Consider the following 11,599-nt stretch of genomic DNA (forward strand, 5'->3'; position numbering starts at 1 on the left):
CAATTCCAGCGCATAATTTATTTCTGTCTCGAATCCTAGGTACTCCCTAGGGTCGCCGCTAAACTTGGTGACTAGGCTCTGTCCCCTTCTCACTTGGACTAGCTGCGGCTGGGGCACCCCCCCACCTCTAGCGGCTTTCTCCTCTTCCAACTTTTTCTGTAGGTCCAAAACCATCACCCTTAGCTGTTTCTCAGTCTCCTCTTTTGTCCTCACCTGGTCCACCAGCTTGTTCAGCTCCTCCTGCGCCCCTCGCGCTTCCTCCTGAGCGGCATGCAATTGCTGCTGTGCGTGCGCTGTGAGGTTCTGCAGCTCCTGCTTCGCTGCTTCGGCCTCCAGCCTCCAATGCTCAGCCTCTTGAGCGCTCATCGCTGCACTCCAAAGTAGCCAAAAAAAGATTCGGGAGTTGCTGTCAGAGGGCCTGGTATGGCTACTCTAGAGTAACGACTCCAGCATGGTCTTTTAAGGTTTTTATTAAGTGCTGATTATTTACAGTGTTCAGAGCAGTAAAAATGCATCCTTAAGGTGAGGTGTCTGAACTCCCGAATGGCGATTGGCGCGTTTTCTTCCAGCACCACAGCTTTGGCAGACCCAACCTCTTCCCCCTACGTTTGCGTCGCAATTCGGGAGTTGGGGGAATTGGCCTCCCCCCTGTGCGTCCAACTTCCTGTCCCACCTGCGGCCTGGGCTCCACAACCTTGCCTGAGCCTCGGACACCACTTCCTGACTCTCCGCTGGAGGCAGAGCTCTCCTTACTCTCTCCCGCGCTTGGGGATGGGCTGGAACTTAAGATGGGAGGGACTTCCCTGTATCCCTCGTCCCTCACAGATGCAGACAGTGTTGCCTCCCTCATTGGAGCTCTATGGGACAGCATGTGTTGTTTTATTAATCCCAAATCTCACATCCTGATGAGCGTTCCATATAATAGTAATGCAAGCTAATGATACAATCTCTTTGGTAGTTTCACAATCTATAGGAGCTCTCAGGCAGGTTTAAGCAGAGCGTTATGGATTTGCCTAACGCCACCCACTGAGCTTCATTATGATCAAGCAGAGATTTCAATATGGATCTCTTCCTGCCAAGCCAATTACTCCAGCCCCTATGCTATCTCCTGAATGTAATCTAGCTATATTAACTCTGTGTGGTCAGAGGGTGGTAAAAAGACCACCCCGTGTTCTTGCACCTGCCCTCAGACCCAGAGAAAGGATTCTGCTGACCCCGAAGGTGTAGTCAGGGAGCGAGCGGGTGGGTCATTAAGTCGTCCCCTCCCCAATGGGCTATCTATTGCAGCTGATCTGGTATGTGGGTGGTTTAGTTCACTAGCAATAGTACATGCACAGACCAGAACAAAGAGCACTTGCCACTCAGAGGTGAGTCTTTGAGAAACAGCGGCTGTAATTCTAAGACTACTTCCGTGTGGGAAACTCCTGAACACCCTTGGGAACTACTTAGCAGCACACGTGATTAGTAATGCAAATGAGACCTCCCAGCTAGATTATTGTGCTGTCAGCTTTCACACACGCCAGAATCTGCATGCAGCTTTGCTGGAGGGGGCCAGGATCCTTAGCTGTTCTCTAACATGCTCACTCTAGTTTTTTGCAATGGCCCTGCTCCTCAAAAGGCGTGCTAAAATCAGTTCAGGGTCGGCAAAGGCGCCTCCAGTGGAGCAAGAGTTATAGCCTCTTCTTAAGTATCTAACATATGTGATTCACATGAAGACCCCAAACTTTGCAGTTCTTTGGTTCAGTCGACATTTACAGTATATCCTACAGCCTGAGTGGGGAGCCCATACCTTCCACATGTTGGACTACAACTTCCATCATCCCTGACCATTCACCATGCCAGTTGGGCTGATGGGAGTTGGTGTCCAATTACATACAGAGAGCCACAGGTTCCGCATCGTAGTTTTATGCAGCAGGCAGTTGACAGGGCGAGGGCAGGGGGATGGATCGGGACCTGGGAGACCAGGGTTCAAATCCCAACTCAGCCATGAAGCTCACTGGGTGACCTCGGGGCCAGTCACTGCCTCTCAGCCAAACCCACCTCACAGGGTCATCTCTCATGGATACTTTAGTTGAAATTCCTGCATCGCAGGGGGTTGGACTAGATGACCCACAAGGTCCCTTGCAATTCTACAGTTCTGTGATTGGGGATTAAATGAGCAGGGGGATAACCTCAAGCAATTCAAAATAGGAACAGAGGGATCATCAGCCACTGTTGTCTGCTGTGCACCTGTGGAAATCTACAATTGCCACATTTATTAAAGGTTTTTGCTGACTACTTACAACAGTGGGTTTTTTATTTTTTAAAAATCCATCTGTGGGCATGTGTCTGCATGTATGCATGTTATTTTAAAAATGCTGAGATAACAGTATTCCAGAAACTTTACTTTTTGATGATGAAAGCTGTCCGCCGTCCGCCCCCGCCAAAAAAATGAATAGCAGAGTATCAATAGGTATCTTGAGGATCATTTAGCTATAGACCGATCTTTATGTTTAGTATCTCTTACGCTGTTTCAAGCTGTTAACTGTGATTTACAATATTGCAAATGCTGACATGTTATTTTGTTTCTGGGTCAGCTAGATGGGCTGAATTGCACACTTGAGCCATTATGGTTCCTCCACTGAGGAGCAGATGTTGAACCGTCTTCATTTCTCCTCCTCAGAGGACCATAAGGGATGTCTGGTCACACCTCCAGTTTCCAGTGAGGTTATGGAATTGACTAAGTGGGAGTTCTTTCTGCAGCACTGTACAGAACGGAGCCAGAAAAATGTTGTTGTAGCTGTGATCTGCTATGCAGATGTGGTTCAAAGTTGCTAGGTGTTGGAATAATCACTTCAGGTTGCAACTTCTGTGGTGATTTCTCCTGGGTCACTCGCACACAAATGTTACAGAAAATATATTGCTCTGAATAGCAGCAGCATGCCAGGCAGAAATTCAACTGGTATGCTATACCCCAACAGGAAGATACAGGACTGTGAGAGGTACAGGTGTACATTGACTGGTCAGTGTCAAAGGCTCAGACACCTTTTTCATTAGGGAATTTTGAGATAGTCCTGAGCACATTTACTAGATAGTCAAGGCTACAATTCTACCCGCATGTACATGGGAATAGCGATGGGGGAGAAATTAGTTTCGGTGCTAATTTAAGGCAGAGTCTCCCAAACCTGCACTTTCCTAAACAATTATGACAACTGAAACACAGCCATTCATTCTCATTCAAATTTTGCAATGTAGTTCTCCAACCAAATTATATTTGCAGGACCCTGCTTAGTTTTGCAAATGTGCTAGCTGTTTTATTGCTGCACCACTTGTCCTACAGGAATGTAGAGAGCAGGATTTAAGACTGGAAAACTGAGAGATTGATAAAACTGAAACTGACTAGTCATTCCATTCCTAACTGGGAGTAAGAGCCCATTGAAATAAGACATATACAGGGTTCTACCCTAAGTCTCACTGGTGCTCAGCCAAACTTAGGCTTCCATCCAACAGTAGTCCTTCTCAAAGTAGGTTGATTAATTTCAGTGGATCTACTCTGAGTAACACCCAGTTGGCTGCAACCCTTACTTCTCAATAAGCCTGCTTAGAATCATGGTGAATAGGAGGAAAACTACTCTCCCATTTGGAAAATGTCTGGAGAACGAAAATGCCACAAAAGGCATTTTAATTTGGCTGGAGTCCTGAGCTGCCGCTTACTCAGCATAATGGCTAACGCAGCCCCTGTGCCTGGCTTAATGGGATAAATAAGGAAGATTAATCAGCTTCCTTAATGTCCCTAAAAAGACAAGAGCCCAAAGCGATCTATCAAACTGAGAAATAACTGGAAAAAGGTGGTTTCCCTCAAAGTCGGGACTAATGAAAATATGTGGCTTTCAAAGAAGGCAATCATGATCATTACTGTAGAAAGAATGCAAGCCACAACATGTGCTCTGTCTGTTGTGGCTTGGCATATCTTCTGTGGTTGAGCCCCTTCCCCCCCCCCTGCTAGCCATTCAAAAAATGCACCTGCTGAGTAGGAAATAAGCTGATGGGCAAAGGAAAGACCAACATCTGTGGCATCAGATTCACTCCACATTGCCATCCGTTTCTCTGTAAAAATACAAAACAAGACCCTCCCCTTATTTTGAAAGCTCATTGCATATGAGTAACGCTACAGGCTCTCCAGCATTCTCTACTCAGAGGAATGTGCTATTATAGGGAAGCTGCTTTATGGTCATTCGGGCCATTGTTCCATCTAACTCAGTATTGTCCACTACAGTGGTACCTTGGGTTACAGAAGTTTCAGGTTACAGACTCCGCTAACCCAAAAATAGTACCTCGGGTTAAGAACTTTGCTTCTGGATGAGAACAGAAATTGTGTGGCGGCAGCAGGAGGCCCCATTAACTAAAGTGGTACCTCAGGCTAAGAACAGTTTCAGGTTAAGAACGGACCTCCAGAACGAATTAAGTTCTTAACCCGAGGTACCACTGTACACAGGCCTACTTGGCAACACCAGGAATTGAACCTGGCACCTTTTGCATGCATCACAGGTGCTCCATCCCTGAGCTACAGCCCTCCATACATGTATACTCCTTGGAAGCCAGCAGGTGAGGTGGACATGTCTTTGACTGGGATCATGGCACACGACTATTTAGAAATATGTCCTAAATTTCCTAGTCAACTGAACTACTCTGGTGTACACTGCTTTAGGTAAAGGTAAAACAGGTTATATGTACACAAATGCACAATTTAGTAGAAAGTGTGCGTTGTTGTTGTTGTTGTTGTTGTTGTTGTTGTTGTTGTTTAGTTGTTTAGTCGTGTCCGACTCTTTGTGACCCCATGGGCCAGAGCATGCCAGGCACTCCTGTCTTACACTGCCTCCCGCAGTTTGGTCAAGCTCATGTTCGTAGCTTCGAGAACACTGTCCAACCATCTTGTCCTCTGTCGTCCCCTTCTCCTAGTGCCCTCAATCTTTCCCAACATCAGGGTCTTTTCCAGGGAGTCTTCTCTTCTCATGAGGTGGCCAAAGTATTGGAGCCTCAGCTTCACGATCTGTCCTTCCAGTGAGCACTCAGGGCTGATATCCTTCAGAATGGATAGGTTTGATCTTCTTGCAGTCCATGGGACTCTCAAGGATCAACCCCTTCACGGATCAATGCCTTGTCGTGGCGAAGGGGCTTGAATAACTCAGAGAAGCTATGAGCTATGCCATGCAGGGCCACCCAAGATGGACAGGTCATAGTGGAGAGTTTTGACTAAACGTGATCCACCTGGAGAAGGAACTGGCAAGCCACTCCAGTATCCCTGCCGAGAAAACTCCATGGACAAAGACAACAGAAAGTGTGCGTATATTGTGCAAAATAACATGCAAAATGCATTGTGCTGGGGATTTGACCAAAATGTGCATATTTGTCAAAATGGCATACAAAGAAAGTTTATATTAGAATGGTACACATTTGTAACCAAATGCTGAGAAATTTTCATAAGATATAAATAAGATATGATTGGTACACACACACACACACACACACACACACACACACACACACACACACACACAGAGAGAGAGAGAGAGAGAGAGAGAGAGAGACAGACAGACAGACAGACAGACAGACAGACAGAGTATTTTTCCATGTATAAGACGCCCCCATGTATAAGATGACCCCTATTTTTTGAGCCCCAAATTAAGAAATAAATATTTGAAACACCAAACAGTACAACTTTGATATTTCATTAAATATTCAAAACACCAGTATATTTAGTACCGTATATTGAAACATCAAACAGTGAGTCAAGCTGCGTAATGCCAGCTGCTCCTGTCAGCTCAGTGTAACTCCACTGTAGCTACAGCTCCTGTTCTCCTGCCTGTGTGTTGCACTTTTGTCTCAGTATTTACGGTATGTACCGTATTTACTCCATGAGCGCCGGCAGATGTGAACGCTGATCGAGGAGCTGCGACTGCCAGAGCTGCCTGAGGGAGTGCGCTTGGGGAATGGGGGTGTCTGGGTAGCCAGGGGGCGGCTGAGGGAACCGGGTGGAAGGGACAATGTCCAGAGTGGGGGCTGCTGGGGGAGAGTACCAGACCAGGGTTTGTCGTGAGGCCAATAGTGAGGGGAGGCTGGGGGAAAAGAATATGGATGGCGGCATGTGTTTATTTCTATTCCAACATTCAGTGTATAAGACGACCCCCAATTTTAAACTTTAAAATTTGGGGAAAATATCATCTTATACGAGGGACCCAGGTGGCACTGTGGGTTAAACCACAGAGTCTGGGGCATGCTGATCAGAAGGTCGGGGGTTCGAATCCCTGCAACGGGGTGAGCTCCTGTTGCTCGGTCCCAGCTCCTGCCCACCTAGCAGTTCGAAAGCACACCAAAGTGCAAGTAGATAAATAGGGAAGGTAAACGGCGTTTCCGTGTGCTTCTCTGGTTCGCCAGAAGCAGCTTTGTCATGCTGGCCACATGACCCGGAAGCTGTCTGCGGACAAACGCCGGCTCCCTCGGCCTATAGAGCGAGATGAGCGCCGCAACCCCTTTACCCTTTACCTTTTATCATCTTATACACGGAAAAATATGGTAATTACACACACACACACACACATGACTGACTGCTGAGGTAATGTAGATAACTGAACTGGAAAAATGAGAAATGAAATGGTCAAATTCCCTCTAAGTTCCATAGGATTTACTGCCTAGTAAGTGTACTCTTCTTTCTTGGAAATAAACCCCACAGAATTTGATTACTTGGGAATAAACAGGCCGACAATTGGAGTAGCCCATTGAAACCTTTCTCCCTTTACGAATCAAAGCCCAAGATGTCTCCAGGAGAGCAAGCCTGCTTGGAGATCACCTAAAGGACTTGCAATCTCTGAAGTTTCCCTTTGGAGAAATCACCCTGAGAAGGAGTGCGCTGGTTTTCCAATGAAGCCTCAATAGATATGAGAGGGAGGGATATGTTTAGAAATCCTTTCTATGACCTGCGAAATTGGTGATCATTTAATAACAGGGTATATAACTATCATGCATTGGCAGAACATATATGTGGTAAGTACCATGTAATCACCAAGCAAACTCCTAATTATTTTAGGCTTACAAACCAGGACACGTGTTAAATGATATTTTGGGAACCATCGAATATAATTACCAAGCTGTTTAACTCTGGAGGAACACAAAATTACTATGCAGTTGCACCAGGACTATATAGTTACTGACCATGCCCCATCTTCTCTTTTTGGATGCTAAATGGCACATTTGTCCGTAGAAGAAGAATACTTTGTGCATTAGCTAACTTGTGCATACTTCAGTTTGAGTAGCTATTTCATTTATTTTTCTTGGTTAACACTGGCAGATATTTGCTGGTGTACTCAGAGAAGTTTAAAAGGCCCATTATGTAACGCCAACAAAACCCAAAGCCAAGTTGCCAAAGACCCACCTCATACTGGCAAAGGAAGACGGCATTGAGAAGAGCCTTAAAAAACCCAGGGAGGTACAAAATTTCCCCGTCTAATTTCTTGCCTAATCATAACTATTGGCTTCTCTCGTTATAAATTCAGCCCGAGAAAGAAATCCTTACATTTGCCTTGCCTTTCACTTTCTTTCACAAAGGTATTTTCATTCCACTGTTATGACTCAAAGAGCCCCCCCCCAAGAATCAGGGAATAAAAATGGCCCATATTGCCCTACATTTTGTCCAAGGAGCTCAGCATAGGGGATGTGGTTTCCCCTATCCTCTTTTTATCCTCAAGACAACCCCGTGAGTGTGTTAGGTTAAGAACTTAATTCGATCTGGAGGTCCGTTCTTAACCTGAAACTGTTCTTAACCTGAGGTACCACTTTAGCTAATGGGGCCTCCTGCTGCCACCACTGCCCGATTTCTGTTCTCATCCTGAATCAAAGTTCTTAACATGAGATACTATTTCCGGGTTAGCGGAGTCTGTAACCTGAAACGTCTGTAACCCGAGGTACCACTGTACTCTGATTGTCCCTAGATTACCCAAGTGAGCTTCATGGCATGGTGGGGATTACAACCCTGGTTCCCAAGTCCTAGTCCAGCACCCTAACACTGCACCACAACAAGCTCATATCACAATCACCGACATCAAAATAATCATCAACAATAGCGAGTGGAACCCATTTGTCCCGGAGCCTCTGGCACAGCTTGCTCAAAAGAAGTCAGAAAAGCCTGGCATGGGGACTTGATATATTTGAGGGTTTGCTGATCCCAAGTGAGGGGGGTCTCCACCTGCCCCAGAGCTTCACAGTGTTCCTTCATCCACTCCTCTTGTTTCACATTTAAACTGTTGTGAAGAATCTACAGTCTGCAGTTTGTCTAATACACCCTACCTCTGTGCACAACCAGTGGATCTTTTGCTCCCTTTGTTGTTGCCCGCAATTTGACAGCAGGAATGTTCTGATTCAGCTTTCAGCTCTGGGGTCTTGGATGCCCCTTCCTGCACAGATATGTTCATCTCCACACTGAAGGGACTCCTCCAGACTCTCAAGTGTTTTCCAGGAGGGATTCAAGCACGTACCAGGGATTTTAAGTTTCCGCAATTCAAGTGCTGTGCCACCCTAGTACAACAAACGCTTTAAAAAAGAAAAAAAGGAAAAAAAAATTCTGCAGTTAGGAAAGTGACGAGGAAACACTACAAAAGGTGTGGAATGAATAGGAAGACAAAACAAATAGCCCACAAGTAAATCAGGAAGAATGCTTAGTGCTGTATAACCTCTGCACAAACAAATCAGAATTAAAGCTCAATAAAGACCATAGCCATAATAAGTTTGTAGTATAAGCATTTGTGGCTGGGAGAAAGAATAAAGATTTGTACATAGGATTTCATTAATACCGTATGGTATTAGTTCATGCTGCTACTTCAAATGCATATGATATCTGCTTGTTTAGAATGTTTATTTGACACTACACACAGAAACACACACACACACACACACACACACACACACACACACACACACCTCTGCATATTAGCCCACTTCTCAGGGCAACTCTCTCTGTATATTAGCCCACTTCTCAGGGCAACTACAGATGACCAACAGGTATATTGCACATACATCCTGATCTGGTTGTAAAATGTTTGTGCAGGAGTTAAATTATGTCATGTTTATATTGGACACTTGTTCTTACTGGTTTATGGGGCAGTTACATAGCAAGGAGCATTCATCCCAATTTGCTCACATCCCATTTTGCTCACACCTTCCCTATTAATCAGTCATTCGTCCCAATGAGTTTCTCAACTGAAAAACAGTTCCAAAATAGTTAGATAGCAGCAAGGACATTAAAATGGTGGTTAAGCAACAAAATAATTTACCTTGAACAAAATTCTCCCCAGAATGCCCAGAACAATGCAACAGCCCCCCCCCCCTCATCCCTCTCTCTCTCTGTGTGTGTGTGTTGGCCACAAGGCACCAAGAGGACCACTGATACGTTTTGCCCCTATGCTTGAAATTCATCTCCATCTGCCCACCCACTAACTCCAAAAAAATGCTGAATGGGACTGCATGCAAAAATGCTGAATGGAGGTGGGTGGGAGCATTCCAGCCTAGCACTTCCTTTTCCCCCTGAATAAGAAAATTTCTCTCCATATTGGGAGAGCAAAAGTCCAAAAACTGGGGCGTGTTTGCAAAACGCAGTTTTCTTCATAGGGAATTTGCCTTTGGGTTTGTGTGTGTCTGAAATTGGTTCTGCCCTTCATAGATTTGCCCGCAGTGCTGGCTGGTCTTGCCACACGTCAGGACTCAGGCTGTTTATGGATGTATCTGTTCTATTATTTCTCCAAGGAAGCCAGAGCACAGCTTGTGCCTCACTAGAATCTGAAGTCCGTCAGACTGAGGCAGACGACTTCCCTGAGGGCACCCAGTGAGTTTCTTGGCCGACTGAGGGTTTAAAGCTGTTTCCTAGTCATTTCAAAACGGGGATTCTTATCTTATTTGTTCTACCTTTGCTGCCAAAGACCTAATGCCTCTGCATACCAGTTACTTGGAATCGTGAGGAAAGTACTGTTGATTCTGGTCCTGCTTGTGGGCTCTCCATGGGCCTCTGGTTGGCCACTTTGAGGAGTACAAGTTCCTGGACTAGTTGGACCCTTGGCCTGATCCAGCAGGACTCTTCTTATGCTCTTATATAGCCTTAGAGTCTTTTATTAGAAGAACCAACTGGGCGAGCTGGCACCAAGTCTGCTTGCAATGTGTTGTTATGCAAGAATGCCCGCTTTGGGGAACGGTCCGTGCGCATGTACAGAATTAGCAAAACATCCCACCCTGCCAAGACTGCCTTGCTCCCCCAGAGCGTGTTTGGCAAGCCTGCCGTCAGCAGGTCAGAGCTTAGCCAAAGCAACAAAAAAGCCACACAATGCTATGCAAAGTCTGACGTGTGGCAAACAGAGGGCCTACGTGCTAACTTTGTCTCCTCAGAAAGGCCAAGATGCCACTCAGACATATGGCTTCGCTGCATGCGCAGGCCTGTCTGCTCCTTTCATACTAGCGCAGATACGGTTCGCCTCAAGAAGCATAATCAGCCGTAGCCCTATATTGTCTTCGAAGAAAAGACGGCGGTTTACAAAGGAAAAGAAAAATGACTCTTGCTCTCTTAACCCATTAGGAACTTTGCTGGCGGATAATTTGATGTTCGGTTCCAGGACAGTAGAAAGATGCTGAGATTGCTCCAGACAGCCTGTGTGGTACAGAGAGGTTAGAGTGTTAGGCTTGGGCCTGGGGGACTAGGATTCATATCAGCCATGAAGCTCACTTGGTGACCTTGCAGGCCAGTCACTCTCAGCCTAACCTACCTCATAGGGTTGTTGTGGTAGTTAAATGATGAGGAGTATAACCATGTACCTCAAGCTCCTTGAGGAGAGAGGTGGGATATAATGCAAACAAGAAAGCATTACTGTAAATAGATAGATAGATAGATAGATAGATAGATAGATAGATAGATAGATAGATGATAGATAGATAAATGTATGTGAGTGTCCAGCAAGGCCCTTCACCTCGAAAACAGTAAAATGTTTGTGGCATTATTTATTCAAATTGGTCCGTTATAATTAAAGTTTATGTTTCATAACTACTTAGGAAGGTAGATGGAAAACAAGGACATTTGACTGGAACTGAGCGACACTCAGCAGTTTTCTTTTGCAGGGATTATGGTGGAGCCAGTTTCCTGAGCTTGCTTTCTGTGGGTTCAAATTCCCTGAGTTGACATTGGGTTTCAAGCTCAAATGGGAGTCTCTCCACTGAAAACATTCTCCTTGCCATGTTTTCCACCAGAAATGAGCAGACTCTGCAGGGCACCGCCCTTTCTGAGAGCAATTTTGCTGGAGACCTTGCCGACAATTGGCTCCAGTTTGCAGACCATAATAATAAACTTCTTGGAAAAAACTGGGCTGAGTTTTGGAGTCAAGCTCTTGCCAGTTTCGGGTTTCCTAAGGTATGTTTCACACCACTGTGTTATTATTAACTGCTAGCCATTACTTATTTGCAAAGGATGAAAATTATGAAGCCCAGTTTACTCCGTGCCTGAGAGATCCATTAAATGAAAGAAGGAATACCTGTTTTTCATTTGCAATTGTTGGAAGGTGTTAAGACAGTGGACATCTGAAATCAACGATTC

This window comes from Zootoca vivipara, chromosome 9, assembly GCF_965207765.1.
Source record: "Zootoca vivipara chromosome 9, rZooViv2.hap1.1, whole genome shotgun sequence".
In the NCBI taxonomy this organism is placed as follows: Eukaryota; Metazoa; Chordata; class Lepidosauria; order Squamata; family Lacertidae; genus Zootoca; species Zootoca vivipara.